Here is a 17008-nt window from a genome sequence, read left to right as displayed (position 1 = left end):
GCTGTTACCACTGCGCTGCTGTTGAGATCATCAAACGACTTGTCTCTCCCTGAAAGCGGACCGTGCTAAACCGTACCACTACCTAGACCCGCACGCCATAGCCAGTGCCGCCCTCCTGAAATGAGCCCCGCGCACAGCACAGTTCTAATAGCATGATCTTGACTACCACACTTCACTGCAAATAATGCATATTCTTTGTTGTAATGGCTCACATCATACATTGTAAATCGACGCTGTGAATCCTCGCATATGTTTATCGTCAGTTGTCAGGACATAAATGAACTTTTAGCTCTCAGCCTTTTTGTTCCTGCAGCGTAGTCGTGTGATATTTCACTCTCATTTATTTGTTTATTTATTTATCTTTCATTTCATTTATTTATGTAGCGACGCTACAGAAGCTCCCTTCCAGCAGAGAGTCAGCTGGTGCAAGGCATATTACTTGGGCATCACTGGCAGAGACGATGATGATAATGAAAATGAAGTAAAATTCTTGAAGAAAAAAATACGGATTTCTTGCGAAAGTTATCGATGACTAGTGTTAGCATAAAGATGCATGTGACCATAATCATGTTCACCCGCTGCCATAAATTCAAATAGGTTCTCAATCAAATACCTGGTTAAGTATTTATTTGCATCACACTTAAGAACCCGTTGGAAGATACGTTGACGTGAAACATTCCGTTACTTTGGTATTATTGCGATGGCAAATATTAAGATATTTAAGGCACATTTATGTCGTCGCCATCGCCGTGCTGCTCCGTATAAAGTCCAAGGGCGATAACAGCGTCGGCGCGTGCCCTACGCTGTATGCGCAAGTTGAAGCGTGCTAGGGGAGCCGACGATCGCGTCTCCATCTCGCTCGCGTGAAAGGAAGGAGAGTGGGTAGGAAGCGCGCTGGCCTTCAAAAATGCGCGAGGCACCGAAACTTACGAGGCACCGGGTGGAGAAGTGGGAGCGGGGCGGGGACATTATACTCCGGCTGAAACAGCGTATGTGACGGGTGCGCGTGGTCTCGAGGATCTTCGTTCGGAACAAGGCCTTAGTGCGTCGACGGCTCGTGGCTTTATGGGTGCTGTGTGTTCTCGGCACCCTGTTTGGTTGAAGCGATAGACAGCACGAAGGCCGCTTCGCTCATTGCTGCTGGCGCACTTCCTGGCGCCAGGATTTCGACAGCGAGTGTCCGTCGTCATGAAATGTGACGAGTTCATGTTTGCTGGGCGCGTTGACACCATGCTCAATAATTTAGTCAGCAAACGAATGTTTACATATTGATACGGCCGATAAATGTGATATCCTTACTTCGTATGGCTAGTTTGCTATCGCAATTGATGCTTCGCCTTGATTTTGGAACTGCGACCTTTATTTTTATATAACTTTGGCGCAGATGTTAGTTGGCAGAACAAAAGCAAAGAATATGACATGGCATTTAAAAGAGAGCTTGAATTCTACCAGGCGTTATTTCATGTCTACATTGTAAAATTCACTCGTAATACCTACGTTTCACACTCCATGACGGCATTTCTAGTTGAGAGGGAGACTCAATTTGTATATGAGTGATGGTGTCTTCTCTGTGGACTTCATGCCAGAAACAATTACCAGCCGTGATCGGCTCCAGGCCAATGTCCACATGTAGTTGAAAGAAATGTGAAGTGCCACTGTAACGTTAACATTGTTTAAATAATTTGTTTGAAAAGTTGTGCTGTATCCTCAGCAAGCTCGCCCTTCTCCATCCTGACCATCCTGACACTTCGTTGTTTTTTTTTCACCATTTCACTGTCTCGGAAGTACAAAAGCCCGCCATATAAAGCACGGCAGCACAAGTTTTCGCAGCACAACTTCCCCACGTAGACCATAATTACAAGGCACATCTCTATTTGGGAATTCTGCGAGGGATACTCAGAAACACCCTGATTTTTCCTCTTCCATCGCCTGTCTCAATGTTGTGATAGAGCTGCTTTCTTTTGTAGGTGACCCAAAACCCCAAGGCTCTTGGAGCACTGTCAAACAGAAACTTTCTGAATGAGGTCGATTTAGCGTGCCTTGCCAGAGGTGAGCCAGAAGGGAAGGAAGTCCTGTGTGCGCGTTCAAAGAAATGCGGAACCGCAGCGATGTCTTCGTCTTTGCCATCTTGCACTGTGTTCCTTGCCCATCTCCTCGGGCTACTGCGGCTACAATTGGATCCGTTAGCGGCATCTTTCCTAACGGAGGTACAATTCGCTTCCGGTCTTTTCTTGCGCCTTTTTTCGCGAGCGTTCGAAGCACTGTTTTCTTTATATCACCGGGTGATTCTACCTTCTGTTGTATTACACTGTTTTCTACTATGCCTTACTGTCAGACAGAATGACATGCTGGCCGGCTTCGGGAGCTCCTGTCTACGCGATTGGCTTCAACTAGTTAGGAGCTCAGTCAGCGCTTGTTTATGTCGATCAACAGACAACTAATGGATGTTTTATGGTTCGCGGTCAAAAACTGTCCTGCGATGTATTTTGTTGACTTTTTGTTGGAATTCTTTCGAAGAACTTGTATTCAAAATATATGACGCGCATCAATGCATAGGTATTCTACGCAGTGTCCTGGTTCCGTAGTTCACTGGTGATTGGGAAACTCTCCGCAGAGTATATAAAGGAGCGGAATGTGAAATATTTTCTTAGTCCAGAACAAACAGCGCTTGGTATCTGTAAAAGTGCACACCTGATATAGCTTTCGGTTAATGGCGTTCCCGTAATTTCACTCACCACCCCGTTGCAGCTGCACGTGTTACTAGGCTTTCCCAAATGTGAAGCAAATCTGCTCTATCACTAACATCTGGGTGTAGCTTTTATGTAGGCTTGTTTGTCCTTTATAGCATTTTATTTGAGTGATCGATAGGATTAAGTGCAACATATTCGGTCGCGAACCACTTCAGAACGACAAGAAGGAAGCATTGTTCTGTACCTGTAAGTAGTACCGAAGTATAAATAAAACTCCCTTCACCGTGTGGATTTCTTACGAACTAATTCGCTCACATGCAAAGGATCTTTGGAAACTGCCCCTCTGGCCGTCGCTAAATTTCACTGCAACGCACCATGGAATCCTAATGGGCCGCTTTAAAAAATCATAATACAAATGATGCACCAACATTAAACCACTCGGTTAACACAACCGAGTGGTTACTCCCTTTTAATAGCTTACTGCTTTTACGGCACTGATTCATAACACCCGGGCTACCTTATGACAGTGTTTTATCCATGACCAATACAAGGAGTAACAGAGAAGGATGGTCAAGGACTATAAGTGTGGATATTTTAGAAGGGAGTACCCCCTTGACGTTTCTAGCTAAAAGCTCTTGAAATTCGTACCATCTTCCTGAATGTATCTTTTTTCGTAAATGCAGCCTGATAAGTTACCGTGGTGCATTTCGGTGAAGTTCAACAAATGGTTGAAGAGGCAATGTATGGTATTGCTGGACCTGGCCAACGTAGCACCTACTGCATGACCATTCATGCTTTGAAGATAACGAGTTGCCCTCCAAAGCACGATGAGACATGTAGATAGGTTCCACTTTACGCATTATTTGGGGGCATCGATTTGAACATACATACATACATACATACATACATACATACATACATACATACATACATACATACATACATACATACATACATACATACATACATACATACATACATACATACATACATACATACATACATACATACATACATACATACATGCATGCATGCATACATACATACGTACATACATACATGCATGCATACATACATACATACATACATACATACATACATACATACATACGTACGTACGTACGTACGTACATACATACATACATACATACATACATACATACATACATACATACATACATACATACATACATACATACATACATACATACATACATGCATACATACATACATAAATACATACATACATACATACATACATACATACATACGTACATACATACATACATACATACATATGCACACACGTACATGCATACCAAACACAGTTTCTGTAGCATTAAAGTATGCTTCAAAGCATCACAAACTGTTTTTGCATCTATGAATATGCAAATCACTACCTGATTTTCATCTATATGCTCACTGATCCAGACAAAGGAATGCTTTGGGAGGTTAGTCGTTCCAAGACACCAGCAGAGGCCATACTGAGGCACCATTTATTATTGAGAATGTCTCAATTTTCGTTATTAGACCAATATGGATCCCATATTGGTTTAATTAGGGGTATATTCTAATCTTGAGTATGTTACGTGTTCCTAAATCGTCATAAAAATGTGCAAAAGTAGATATTTTTAGTTTGGAAGATTATTCATTAAATACTTCATTTTAATTTTCTCGTAGTTATCTTGCTTAGCGGTAGTGAGATAATTTTCTTCTTGTATGTACTTTAGCAATCTACCCCTGACAATTACTATTGTTACTGTTTGTTTCTGTACCCCACTCCTGTAATAATCATGTCAAAGAGTTGACAGTATGTTGAAATAAATAAATAAATAAATAAATAAATAAATAAATAAATAAATAAATAAATAAATAAATAAATAATGATGCTCCATAATTCTAATCATCAGGTGATGACAGAAAACAAGAATTTGCGAAACGTTCTTCGATGGTACGCTACCGGAGTAAACCGATAATGCTGTTTTAGATCTGCGATTCATAACACAACATTCCCGTTAAAGGATTCGCGGTAGGCAAGGAACTTTCACTTGTAAATGTCGATCATATCCGGTAATGTGGATTAATTTTTCAGGCCTTCCCAGTAGTTAGGTCGAGAGGCCGCATTTCTTTTTCATACTGACATTCCACTTCTTAAACTACGCAGAAAAATTCTTTTCTCAGCCGTAACATTGCTGTAAGGTTTTTGCATATTATGCGGTACTACCATTTTAGAACGAAGTTAAAAAAGTATTGGACTTACCGGGATTCCATAGTTATTCTTTTTATAAGACGGTTGCAAAATATTGATACTGATGCACTGTTTATCCTGATTTCTAAGCTTTACCTTAAATGTATTTCCGGAAGCAGCGTTAAAGAATTAGGTTTTCTTAGAAAAACTTCGTAGGTCACGATGTAATGGTCTCTTACTAGAGCATCCCAGAGAAATATTCATCAAGCAGTGAATGGTCTTGTAATTTCTTATTAACACAGTTCGGGCTGTACATTTATCTTCCTGGTGGTCATCTCGAAAACCCATTGCGAGGTCGAATAATTATCTGCAACGTCTTTTGCAACTTTCTTTTTTTGTGAAAATTTATCTTGCTTTTTAAAAAAGGAAGCAGCTGATATCTATATGATCAATGCACGTCTCTGAGACCCTAGCACCAGATGTATGTATGCGAGTAAAACTATACTACATGTTCGACACCATTCGAAGAAATTTAAATAGGTCAAGGTAATACGTAAATCTTCTTTTTCGCATTTCGGACATATCAATATTGAAATCCCCAGCGAGAATCACACCACTTTCTAAATTGAAAATTCCAACAGACACTAGGGCAAGTTGCTGTTAGAGGGGCGGCTACAACAACGTTGGTGGTAATATGGGCTTGTTGGTCGGTCATCACAGTATGGTGTCTGGACAGCTCAGCAACACACTAATACAAAAAGAAACGAACGGACACAGACAAGCGCTAACTATCAACAACGAAATTTTATTTCTGTGATTGGTCGTACTTATACATAAAAAAGCACATACATAGCGATATCAACAGTGAATGAACATATCCTTTCCTGTTACGTCATCAGTTGGTAAATGAAACGTTAGAGGTAAAGCATCCTGCAGTGGAATAAGAACATAATATTCTCCCAACAATGGAGCAGGGTGAATTCATTACAGAGGGTGCAAAAACATGCAGTGTTTTTATTTCCTAATATAATGAAGAAAGTTGAGTAGAACCCTATCTGGTGAGGGATCCGCTGACACAATACCATTAAGCGTGAACTTCAGTAGAGATGTTTAGAGTCTGCTCACATTTTTGGAATCTTGTCAGTCAGCGTTTTTCGGTGAACAGTGCATCGGTGTTCTCGGATATTTGGCAAAGGTTGGCATGTAAATCCTGCCCTCACACATATGTCAACAGCGGAAAAGAATGCTTGTGTGGGAGCCGAGTGCTTGTGTGGGAACCGAAAGACATATCAAAGCTCCCGCTGGGTAAAAGGCGAATTTAGACGTCACATTTTGTTTGCTAATTTAATGGCGAAAGCTCCGGTTGTAACCAGCCCATGAGGAGAAGAACGATGTGCCTGCCACTGCCTTGTACTTGCCAGAAAAAGTGTACTAGCTAGCGTTTTAATATACAGAAATTTGTTACTGATAAGTATATTTGTTTCTCAATAGCTACGTATAAGGCAATATGTAGTGGGATGATTTGGCGAAGTGTAAGCATATATTTATTTCGCAAAAAGAGATAAGGCACCACATACCTCAAGGGAGTTGAAAAATTTTGTGAAACACCCAATACTGATATTCAACACTGATTTCTGCGCAAAATATTTAACGTTCATGTGCATCATTAACCATTATTGCCTATTTCAAATGAGGAGTATGTCCTTCAAATTTGCACCCCTTTTCCATGAGTAAATTAAGGCACCATGTCATTCCTTAAGGGATTGTTTTAACTTCAGGGCAATCTGTATGATTCTCTCAAATGTTGTTCAACTGCGCTCATTTACATAACTTACTTCTTTATTACTGATTTTATAAAGACATCTGCTCGACTGGACGCGTTAAATTTTTGCTAAACTATTCGACTGACCGAGGACGAGCTTCTTCAGTAAATCCTAGCCTTTCCTCTGTCTCTTGGTACTTCCCACTGGTCGTAAAAATGTTCACCCTAAATCTTACGGAGACGCAGGAAGCCCGAAGCCCCATACTGCGAGCGCCACCTAAGAAATAATAAAAAATGGAACATTTAAAAACGTTGCAATATTACGCAAGGAAGTGCACGGAGATGGCTGCACCAAGGATGTCCGAGAAGCTCTTTCCACCGATACGCCTGCTTGAGTCTGACAAATTGAGTCAGGCAGCCACAGTTTCTGAGAAAAAATATGGGAGCCATCTAAGAAGTGCAATATTTGGAGGGGCGAGATGTCAGCGAGGCAGTGGCTCAGAGTGCACACGCATCTCGACGTTCCACGGTTTCTGGGTGGAGAGGTTGGGGTAGAATGCGGAAAGCATTTCCGCATTCTTAGTATGAACATCCTTTGTCGGCCAGCGTGCATTCCTTAAGTTTGCTCTTGCGAACTCGCGCTACACAATGGCTAAGGGACATCACGGATGCGGGACTTCTGGAACGCAGGGCTGCAGCGGGGACGCCACGAAAGGGCTGATAAACAAAGCAACATAGACGTTAGGTTCCCGTCGTTCACACAGGCTATACGGCTGGACTAATGCCATGCCTCCACGATCCGGTGTTTTGGCGCCCATGCATTTGCTTGCTTCTGTCACGTTTCACTCTCCATCCTTGTTCAAGATTTTGCTTGTGCGCGTGATTGTTTTTTTCACTAGTAGGTTTCCATTACACGCTGGCATGCTGACTGTGATTCATAGAGTCTCGGGTATCTTGTATAGTCTGTGATATCTTGTACCCTTTCAGCTTCCTTGATAACTTTTGGGGGAAGCAGCTATTGCTGCGGTATTCTTGTACACTTCTTTTATTAGGATTGCCCTCAGCAGCTAGAAAACGAAAAAAACCCGGCCATTTCCGTATCCGTGCAGCGAAACTTTTGTTGTTCGGCATGGTCACTTATGTTTTGCATTGCGATGCAGTTGAAAAAGAGGCTCGAATGTCTGGAAGTGGCGCAGTGTGTTTGTGAACATCATTTTTGCGCGCGTTCTAAAAGGGAGACAGACGTATAAGAGGGACGGTGGTATTGGGTTGTTGTTTGTGCGAGCTATCTTGCCAAGTGGGATTCCGTAACTGATCTGATATATATTCGATTGCAATAAAACTTCGGGAGTAGTTTTTATTTATCAAGAAGCTTACCTCTCGCGTTGAATACATGAATGCTGCAACCCTTGTTGTTTTTTTCTCTTTCATTTTAACGGGCAGTGCAAACAGGAATCTTTGCTCAGCAAAACTGTAAGCTATTTCGATGAGTTAAAGAAAATGATTTCTTATAGGGAGACACCAAAGACTGCCAGCAAAGAGCCGTTCCTGTTGGTGTAGTACACACGTAACACGAAGGCGGGGACGGGCGTCCGCGCTATATAGGCGTGTGTGCTCAAAACGTATTGTTTTCTTCATGGACAAATGGGCACCTCGCTTCACAAGCGCATGTTATGCTGCTACAGGCACCTTTTTTGGAATGCTGCAAGTAGTTTTCATAAGCAGAGCGAGGAGCGTCATCGGCAGGTTTGTTACCCATGATACCACAGCTTCTGCAAGCCATCGAAGAGTTAAGACGTACTCTTGACTGGTGAAATAATTAAGAATACATTTCTTGCAGTATACTCGCAAGCATATTTCTGTGATAGTAAAAAAAAAAACAACACAGTTTAAGGACCCTTGTGACAGCACTCCTGAAAATTGTCCTAAAGTCTTAAAAACCAATTGTGTAAACCTAAAAAATTAATATCAAACACCTTAGACACTGCAGTGGTACATAAAAAGAGGACATAAAATACACCACACAGTGCTTATTTTAATTTTTTTTCTTTTCGTTTAGTTTTCCATGCTTTGGCGAAAGCGCAACCATTGTGAGGCAGCTTACGCTGAATCAGTACCTGTTGCGGGAAACCGAAACAAGGAGCTGTCAAACACAGCACGACTACTTGGCACCGAAATACATATGTAGATGTACGACTGCTTTAGCTTTGCCTTCCTTACCATGGGGCAATATGCGTGGGTACAGTTGGTGATTTGCTACGTGTCACAGTCCGTATAGCAAGGGCTTTATGGTTCCGCTGTTGTATACCTCATGGTGCTTGATGGCAATGACAGATCTTGACGAATCACGCAAAAAAAGGCTATGAAGAGCAGCAAATTCTTTAGTTGCAGGTATACACGGATGAGAGGTCTTCAACATTGTATGATGACAGTTGCATTTGCAACTTCAGAGATCCTTCAGATGCACCCACTGCTCTCCAAACATCAGAGTAAACTTTCTTTTTAGGCCTCACTTTTCATGAATGGACAAGGCTACTTTTGACCTTGCGATATCGATGCTAATTTTCGCCTGAATTTCTGATGCTGAAAGGCAAAGTGGTGGCTGATATAAACAGATGCTTCTACGGAGCTATATATACTTGCAGAATGAAAGACGCGATAGGCCAGGAGCATTTGACAGAAGTGCGTCTGGAAATGATACGATCTGGTGGGAAGTATCGATGCCAAGGTGACTGATGTGGGGTCTCAGCAGTTCAAAAACCATTGAAGGTAGTGCTACGGGATAGTATTTCCACTGACGAAGAGCCGAACAGTAAGAAGAGGACGACGACGTGTAGAAGCTAGCGCGGGCTGTTGCCTCTTTGCCAAGCACCGCGTATTTTCTTGTAAATACACTTGTACTTAGGTTTTCGTCTGCGTCTTCCTATGTAACACATCTGGTGGAGGTGAACGTTCCCTGTACCTCGTCACGGAGCTTCGCAGTGGATGGTATGTCGCGCCTTCCTTCATGGCTGCCGGCGACGACAACCCGACTCCGCCGGCTCCGACACCTGCTGCCATCTCGACAACCTACATCACTCTCCCCACTCCCCATGATCCTGGCGTATTATCGGGCAAAGATGGGGAAGACGTCGATGACTCGATCAGCCTGTATGTACACGTCAGCCGCAATAACTGGTGGGACCCTACTATTATGCTCGCCAACGTTGTCTTTTACCTCGGTGGCACACCTAGAGTTTGGTATCGCACGCACGAAGATGAGCTCACCAGTTGGGATTCACTTAAGGCACAGCTTCGAGACCTGTTCGGCTACCCCTACGGTCACCAACTTGCCGTGCAGAAGGCGCTTTCCGGCCGTGTGCAGACGTCAACAGAGCCCTATGTCACGTACATGCAGGATGTCTTGGCTCTGTGCCGCAATGTTGACACCCACCTGACTGAGTCCGACAAGGTCGCCCACATCCTCAAAGGCATTGACGATGACGCCTTCAACTTGCTCGTTTGCAACAACGTAGCGACGTAGGTCGCAACAGCGTAGCGACCTACGTAACAGTATGACTGGATTGGCTTGAAAGCTTGTTTTGCGCTGTTAGCGTATACCCGGGGAATTTCAGCCAAATGTCGATCACCTGCACTTGAACGCTTTAGATTGTACGTCATAGTTTCGCCAAGATTGCACAGGATTGGCATGCTATATTGCAGGCGCTCAAGAAATAATATTCTGTACAGTTCTAACGCTCTAAATGAAGGAACTGCTGCAGTGTCAAATTTTTGGATAGCTCGAATGCTATTGCGTTAAAGAGCCCGCTACCCGCAGCCAGCCCAGGCTGGCTGCGGGTAGCACAGACGAATGAGCCGGGCCCAAGTGTTGGTGATGGTGGCACAGTGCCGCAGCCATGCAGTCACCGTCCCTAAAATATATACGCTCTACTCTGTGAAAGGAAGTAGCAAGTGAAGCACGCATAAAACTACGTACTCGCGATATGTCTATGCTACTGGATTACTTAATGTGCGGGAGTAACCTAAACGTCACAAGCTTCCAGTGCTGCAACATTCTTTCCTTAGACATCATTGGATATGGTCCTACATTGTAGGAATTTACCTTATGCGCAACCTTTAAACAGTTAAAATTGGACAGTCGACACAAGCATGGCCTTCATGTACTGTTATCCACTTAACTGTTTCTCGTCAAGCCGTAGTTACATCAGGAATCTATTGTAAAACACCGAAAAGAGTAATAAAGGTTAGCAGGAGGAGAAAAAAGGTGAAGAGAAAAGTCATCACGGGTTGACCTATTGACATGTTACACGTGATAACGTCCTAATTATCAATAGTAAGAAGCGTAATAGTTTCAATAGGGCTAAATGGGACCAATACACTACACGAAACACATACAGGGTGTCCCAACTATCATGCACCAAGATATTGAAACATCCAAATGTCATCTAGCTGGCCAGAACAAAGGTAATGCTGTTTGCTGGCGCTGGAGATACTCTGAATATCCTATTAGTGCTAATAATTTAGTCAACTTCTCGTACAATTTATTATATGAAAAGTGTCAGTGAGAAAATTATAGAGCAGCCTGAAAAACTCCGGATATACACACAAAGCCACGAATACACTCAAAAAACCGCTCGAATGGCCGCTAGCGGTATTTTGCGTGTATTCGCCAGCAGCTTTCATGCTCGCAAAAAGCCCTTTTAAGGAGCATGTAATAAGCAACAGACAGATGTATCGGGAGTTTTACAGTGAAGCTGTATATGGCCTTGGTTCCGTGTATTTTTGTTCTCTGTCCTCAAAAATAATAATCATCATTTTTGGCTCATACCCCCGTAAGGCAGAGGCTCCAAACAATCAGCAAAATGAAGCGAACGATGCATAATTTTTTTCGAATCATGTTTATAACATGCAGATCAGCATACGTTTCAATTCAGACAAAGCTAAAAGAAGGCATCCGAACCACATCATTATTGATAAGGCGATCGTGATAGCAATGCGAAGCAGCTAGCGAAGCATGTCGCTCACCTGCTCGTCAATAACACGCCTCTCTGGGGCCGAAACTCGGTAAGGTCACTGCCGCAGAGCTGCATGAGAGACAGAGTCGATGGCGCAAGAGATATCTGTAGCTCTACCTACCCGAAGGAGCAATGTGGCACTGATATGAAGCGTTTCATTGATGAAGGAGGCGAAGGAGATCGTCATGCTGCATCAGAGTAAAATTGCGGTGGACCGATGCAGTAAAGGGATGCGGTGAATAGCACCAAGGCACAATTTCCACAGCGGCGGCCTTAACGGCACTTTGGTCTCCATACGTGTTTAAAAGTAAGTGCACCGGCTCAGCACGCCCGAGGGACTCGTGGCGTAGCAAATGAAGCGGGAGTGATGTCGGGCTAGAACCACACATGGAAGTGGCTCTAGCACGGAAATCAAGCACAGAAAATGGTGGGGGGACCATTCAGTGACGGGAAAAAATTCAGATGGCAGAAAAAAACATACAACAGGGAGGCGCACGGCAAGGGGACGATCACAGATGACATGGCCATGGCGAAACTGCTGGCCAATCTCCCGGCTCGCGCATATGAAGCCCTTCTTGACTACATTTGTGTCATATGGAAAGGCGAGACTCTCATCCCCCTTGATTGGAAAAGGTCACTTGTCACATTCATTCTTAAAGCAGGAAAGGAATGTAATACGGACAACCTGAGACTACGCTCACATCGTGTGTGGGTAAACTAATGGAGACGATGGTGCGAGATAGGCTCTCCAAATATTAGGAAACGTGTAACACTTTTGCAGACACCATGTTCGGCTTCCACACACAAGTCGGCACAAGACGTAATGTTTCAACAGTACAGCCAACGGAACACCCCCACAATGACAAATTTGTCCTGACCTTATATCTAAATTGAGCGTTCAGCAATATAAACAAAGCACTATCCTAGCACACCTAATTTCCGCCCACTGTGGCGCAAACACATTCCAGTATATCAAGGATTTCTCGATTAATCGAGCCGCACTCGTCAGAACTCAAGACACTGAATATGGACCTTACGAAATGGGGTCCAAGGGGACGCCACAAGGCGCTGTGCTTTCCCGGCTACTATTTAACCTTGCGATGGTGCATCTCCTGGCCCGGCTAAACGGTATTGAAGGCGTGCGGTACGCGCTGTACGCCGGCGATATCATCGTCTGGGCCACAGAGGGAAACAGATGGCATATGGAAGGAAGCCTGCAAGCAGCCGCCCACCTAGTGGGTAGCTACGCAGAGCGCTGTGGACTCGAGGGTGCACCAAACAAATCAGAATTTTTGCATCTTAGACCATTACCTAAGGACACTACACAAATATGTCCTTGTTTGGCTAGTGGTCCCATACACAAGACCAAGGAGCTCCGAATGCCCGTACTTTTTATTCACAATCAAAGAAGAGTCGACACAACACTAGAAAAGGTCCGCTAGGTTGGGGGCCAATTTGGCCGAATAATCTGGCATGTCTCCAACAAGAGAAGCGGATTATGAAGTATGGACGCTGTGCGCAAAGCTCATGCAGTCGCAACCAGTCGAATTCTATATTCGGTCCCCTATCTCCATCTGCAGAAGCATGATGAAGCCAAACTCAAGGTTATCCTCCGCAAAGTGATGACGAGGGTACTTGACCTTCCTGTCCCAACTTCGAACGCAAGACTTCTCGCTTTGAGAGTAGCGAACATACTTGAGGAGCTCAAGGACGCCTACTTTATCAGCCAATGCACACGTCTAGCTCAGACAAAGTTGGGATGGCATTTGCTGGATCGGCTCCATTTGAAACACGGCTTTCACATTTCGGCTCCCTCCAATGATGGACAGGGAAGACCACAGTGATCGTCGCCAGGCAAGGGCGGATGCCTTGCAACGCCAGCATGGCAACAAACGTGGAGTCTTCTACGTGGATGTGACCGGTCCATGTCGCGGGGGGTGGTATACGGCAGCGGTCATCCACAAGGAAAAGCAAGAAGATGGGCTCCCTTTCAAAGCCTCGGACTCAACACGTGCAGAACAAGTAACTATTTCCCTAGCTGTCTCCAACCTCGGTCTATATATATCATAACCGATTGGCATGGAGCTTGTCGAAATTATGATGCTGGTTGGGTCACCCCAATAGCGAAACGAATATTGCATAACTATAGCAATGGGGGAATCGATCCTTCCCGCCGTTGCCTAGTCTGGACTCCGAGCCACTAGGGCCTAGTACGGAATGAAGCCGCGAACCCGGTGGCTCGAGTACTCATCCGCCTGGCGTCCCAGTTAGACCATGAGTACCTGGAACCCAAAGTCAACTATTTTCTTGCATTCAAATATATCATGATCAATTACAAAGATGTCATCAACAATATCCAACTCAAGGAAAGGGGCTTGGCAAGGCTAATGAACGCATCTTGATCCGGCTAACACCTTAATGTGCCCGGCAATCTTGAAATATTTCGATTGTTCCTTCACTGGCAAGTGCCGATACTATGGGGATGTAACTGACACTTACCACATGGTTTGGGCTTTTCAGCTCACTTCAGCTCTCTCCTCCAACTCCAAGCGCAACCCGAGAGGAGTGAGAGGCGACGCTGCTCGGCTGCTTGGACCTGCAGGCCCAGAAGGCCTGGGCCCGGAGGGCTGAGCTAGCAGCTCGAACCGATCGGGTCCCGGAATAGGGACTCCACCCATTGCGGAACCCCCTAAGAGCTCCACCTCTCGTTTTGTTTTCAATAAAGGCTTGCGAGCAAGCAAGTGCGATGCGCTCTCACGCATGCATGGTATCAGCATCGTGTGCCGCGAAACTTATATTGAGGTGCGGGACCTTTCCGATCTTCTTTCTCTGGCAGTGTGCCCTTTCACATTTCTCGCGTACATGTGGTGATACATCCGTTTCTGTAGTTAGCGAAGTCATCGCAACTAGTAAGTGTTCGCTACGTCTAAATTAAGGGATTTCTAAGAGGCAAAAAACAGCGATTTTATTATGAGGTGCACCGTAGTGGGGCATTCCGGATTAATTTTGATCACCAAGGGATCTTTAACTTGCCCCCAATGTACAGAACAAGAGCGTTTTCGCATTTCGCCCCATCCAAATGCAGCCACCGCGGCCAGAATTCGATACCACGACCTCGTAATGTTCGCTCCATCTCTAGGTCCATGTTTTGGTGGTGGCTCAAAGCCATTGTGTTTTAACTAGGCCTTCGATGTTGAAAGAATGCCCCTGTTGTGCAATGGCCACACGAGCATGACCTTACGGCGCTCATTATCAACCAACATTACTTTTCGCGTGATACATTTCGCTGGTCAAACGTGGTGTGCATTTTTCATGCGCCAGCCGCAGCCCAGCTCCTTCAGCACAGGGTTAGAAGAGAAGCACCACAGCCGATAGAAAATTTCTGAAATCAAAGCCTAAACTGGTTTGCAGAAACTAATTTTTGGCGTATAAGGCATACCGTTTATCCTGCGTTTAAGTGTCTTGTGAAGTGATGACAAACGGTCATTTCATCATCGTATCCGGCGGGCTACGTGATATCTGTGAGTAGGCATCCTCGAGCGATCGCTTTCGCAGATAGGATCACTTACACGCGATTTAGCTTCTTCAGATCGGACGCGTAGGTGGCAGTTTGTTGCGCTGGGCAAAGGAGGTGCCCAATGCGCGAAATCTTGCGAAAGTTATCGTATTCCCGTATGCAACTACACATCTTCAAGCTGGCAATGCATAAATGGGCAAACTACGCCGAGCACGCGCCGGCGTTAGCACGCGCGCTCGGCCATACTGGATGCATGTTTACGTTAACCCACGGCCAACGACACCGATGGCCGCGGAACTTGCAGCCCTTCGCGCTGCACTTCGTCTCGTCAACCAAGAACAACCTCGAAGGTGGTCAATATTTAGCGACTCCAAGGCTGCACTGCAATCTTTGCTATCGGCCCTGCGGCGCGGACCACACGAACAACTGGTATTTGAGATTAGAGAACTCATTCATACATTAACTGAGAAAGGACACCACGTGACATTTCAGTGGCTTCCAAGTCACTGCGGAGTCATAGGGAACGAACACGCTGATAACGCTGCTCGGTCGGCTCTTCAAGGGGACGAAGAGGAGCCGATACCGTTATCAAGGACCGATGCCGCTCGAAAACTTCGCATGATCAGCCGTCACATCACGTTATCCTTGTGGAACGCTGGAAGTTTTCACAACTACCGACTCCACCATCTTGACTCCTCCCTACGCCTTTGTATTCCAGCTGGGCTCTGTCGTCGCGAAGCTACCCTGCTTTGTCGCCTATGGCTAGGGGTGGCTTTCACCAAGTCTTTCGCTTACCGAATTGGATGGGCCGACGACGCCTCGTGTGAGGACTGCGGTAACGAGGAGACTTTTCAACACCTTCTTTGTGACTGTCCTCGATATAATTTACAGAGACAATCACTTGCAACCGCGATAGCGCGTTTTGACCAAAGACCTCTCACAGAGGAACTCATTTTCAGATACCGCCATCATAAGCCATCGCAGCAGAGGGCGACGAGGGCACTGTTGCGGTTCTTGAGGGCGACAGAACTGGACAGGCGACTGTAGCCTGAACAGATGTTGATAGTGCTACAAGTGTCAGTGTGCTGTGCGATGACAGTGTTCGGTGACAGTGACCGATTGTGATTGTGTGTCTATGCTCCTTCCTTTCCTTATCTCTACTTTGTTTCCACTTTACCTCCCCCTCCCCTCTCACCCCAGCGTAGGGTAGCCAACCGGATTTTTTTTCTCTGGTTAACCTCCCTGCCTTTCCCCTTTCCTCTCTCTCTCTCTTTCTCTTAACCCACGGCCAGCTATTCCGATGTATCATTTTGCAAACTTCGGACTGCTTGAGATTTTCTCGGGATCCCAGAACACGTGACTTTCTTTCAGGACCGGAACTCGCTGGCTGCCGTCTGGCTGCCAGCGTGCTGCGACGACTTCCGCAAATCGAAGATGCCCAGCGTGAGATTGGAAGGGTCTGGCAACCGACGCTGAGCACACTACTGCGTCCAGCAAATTCAAGGACAGCATCACCCATTTCTTCCAGTAAGTCTTGTTCGCCGACCTCCTCATGTAATATCCTGCAGTGGCTTATTTGCGGTTCATTAAAGAAATAACATATATATATATATATATATATATATATATATATATATATATATATATATATATATATATATATATATATATATATAAACGAGAAGAAAGGGGGTTAACCGAGGGACCCGATATTTATTAGTCTATAATGAGAAGCAAACAAACACTGACACCAAGTACAACATAGGGGAAATTGCATGTGCTTAATAAATGAAATAAAGTAATGATAAATTAATGGAAATTAAAGTGGATGAAAAT

General features: G+C 44.8%; 1 long non-coding RNA gene across 1 annotated transcript in view; it reads left to right on the top strand.

The window, feature by feature from the left end:
* Window positions 1–17008, top strand: part of LOC139059175 (uncharacterized) — a 46477-nt gene that overhangs the window by 18139 nt on the left and 11330 nt on the right. The window contains exon 2 of the long non-coding RNA XR_011513974.1: window positions 16544–16699. This is a non-coding gene — a long non-coding RNA (uncharacterized lncRNA). The remainder of the gene's footprint in view (window positions 1–16543; window positions 16700–17008) is intronic.

This window comes from Dermacentor albipictus, chromosome 1 (genome assembly GCF_038994185.2).
Source record: "Dermacentor albipictus isolate Rhodes 1998 colony chromosome 1, USDA_Dalb.pri_finalv2, whole genome shotgun sequence".
Taxonomy (NCBI): Eukaryota; Metazoa; Arthropoda; class Arachnida; order Ixodida; family Ixodidae; genus Dermacentor; species Dermacentor albipictus.
The sequence above is the reverse complement of the archived record's forward strand: the minus strand, read 5'-3'. Positions and strand labels throughout refer to the sequence as shown.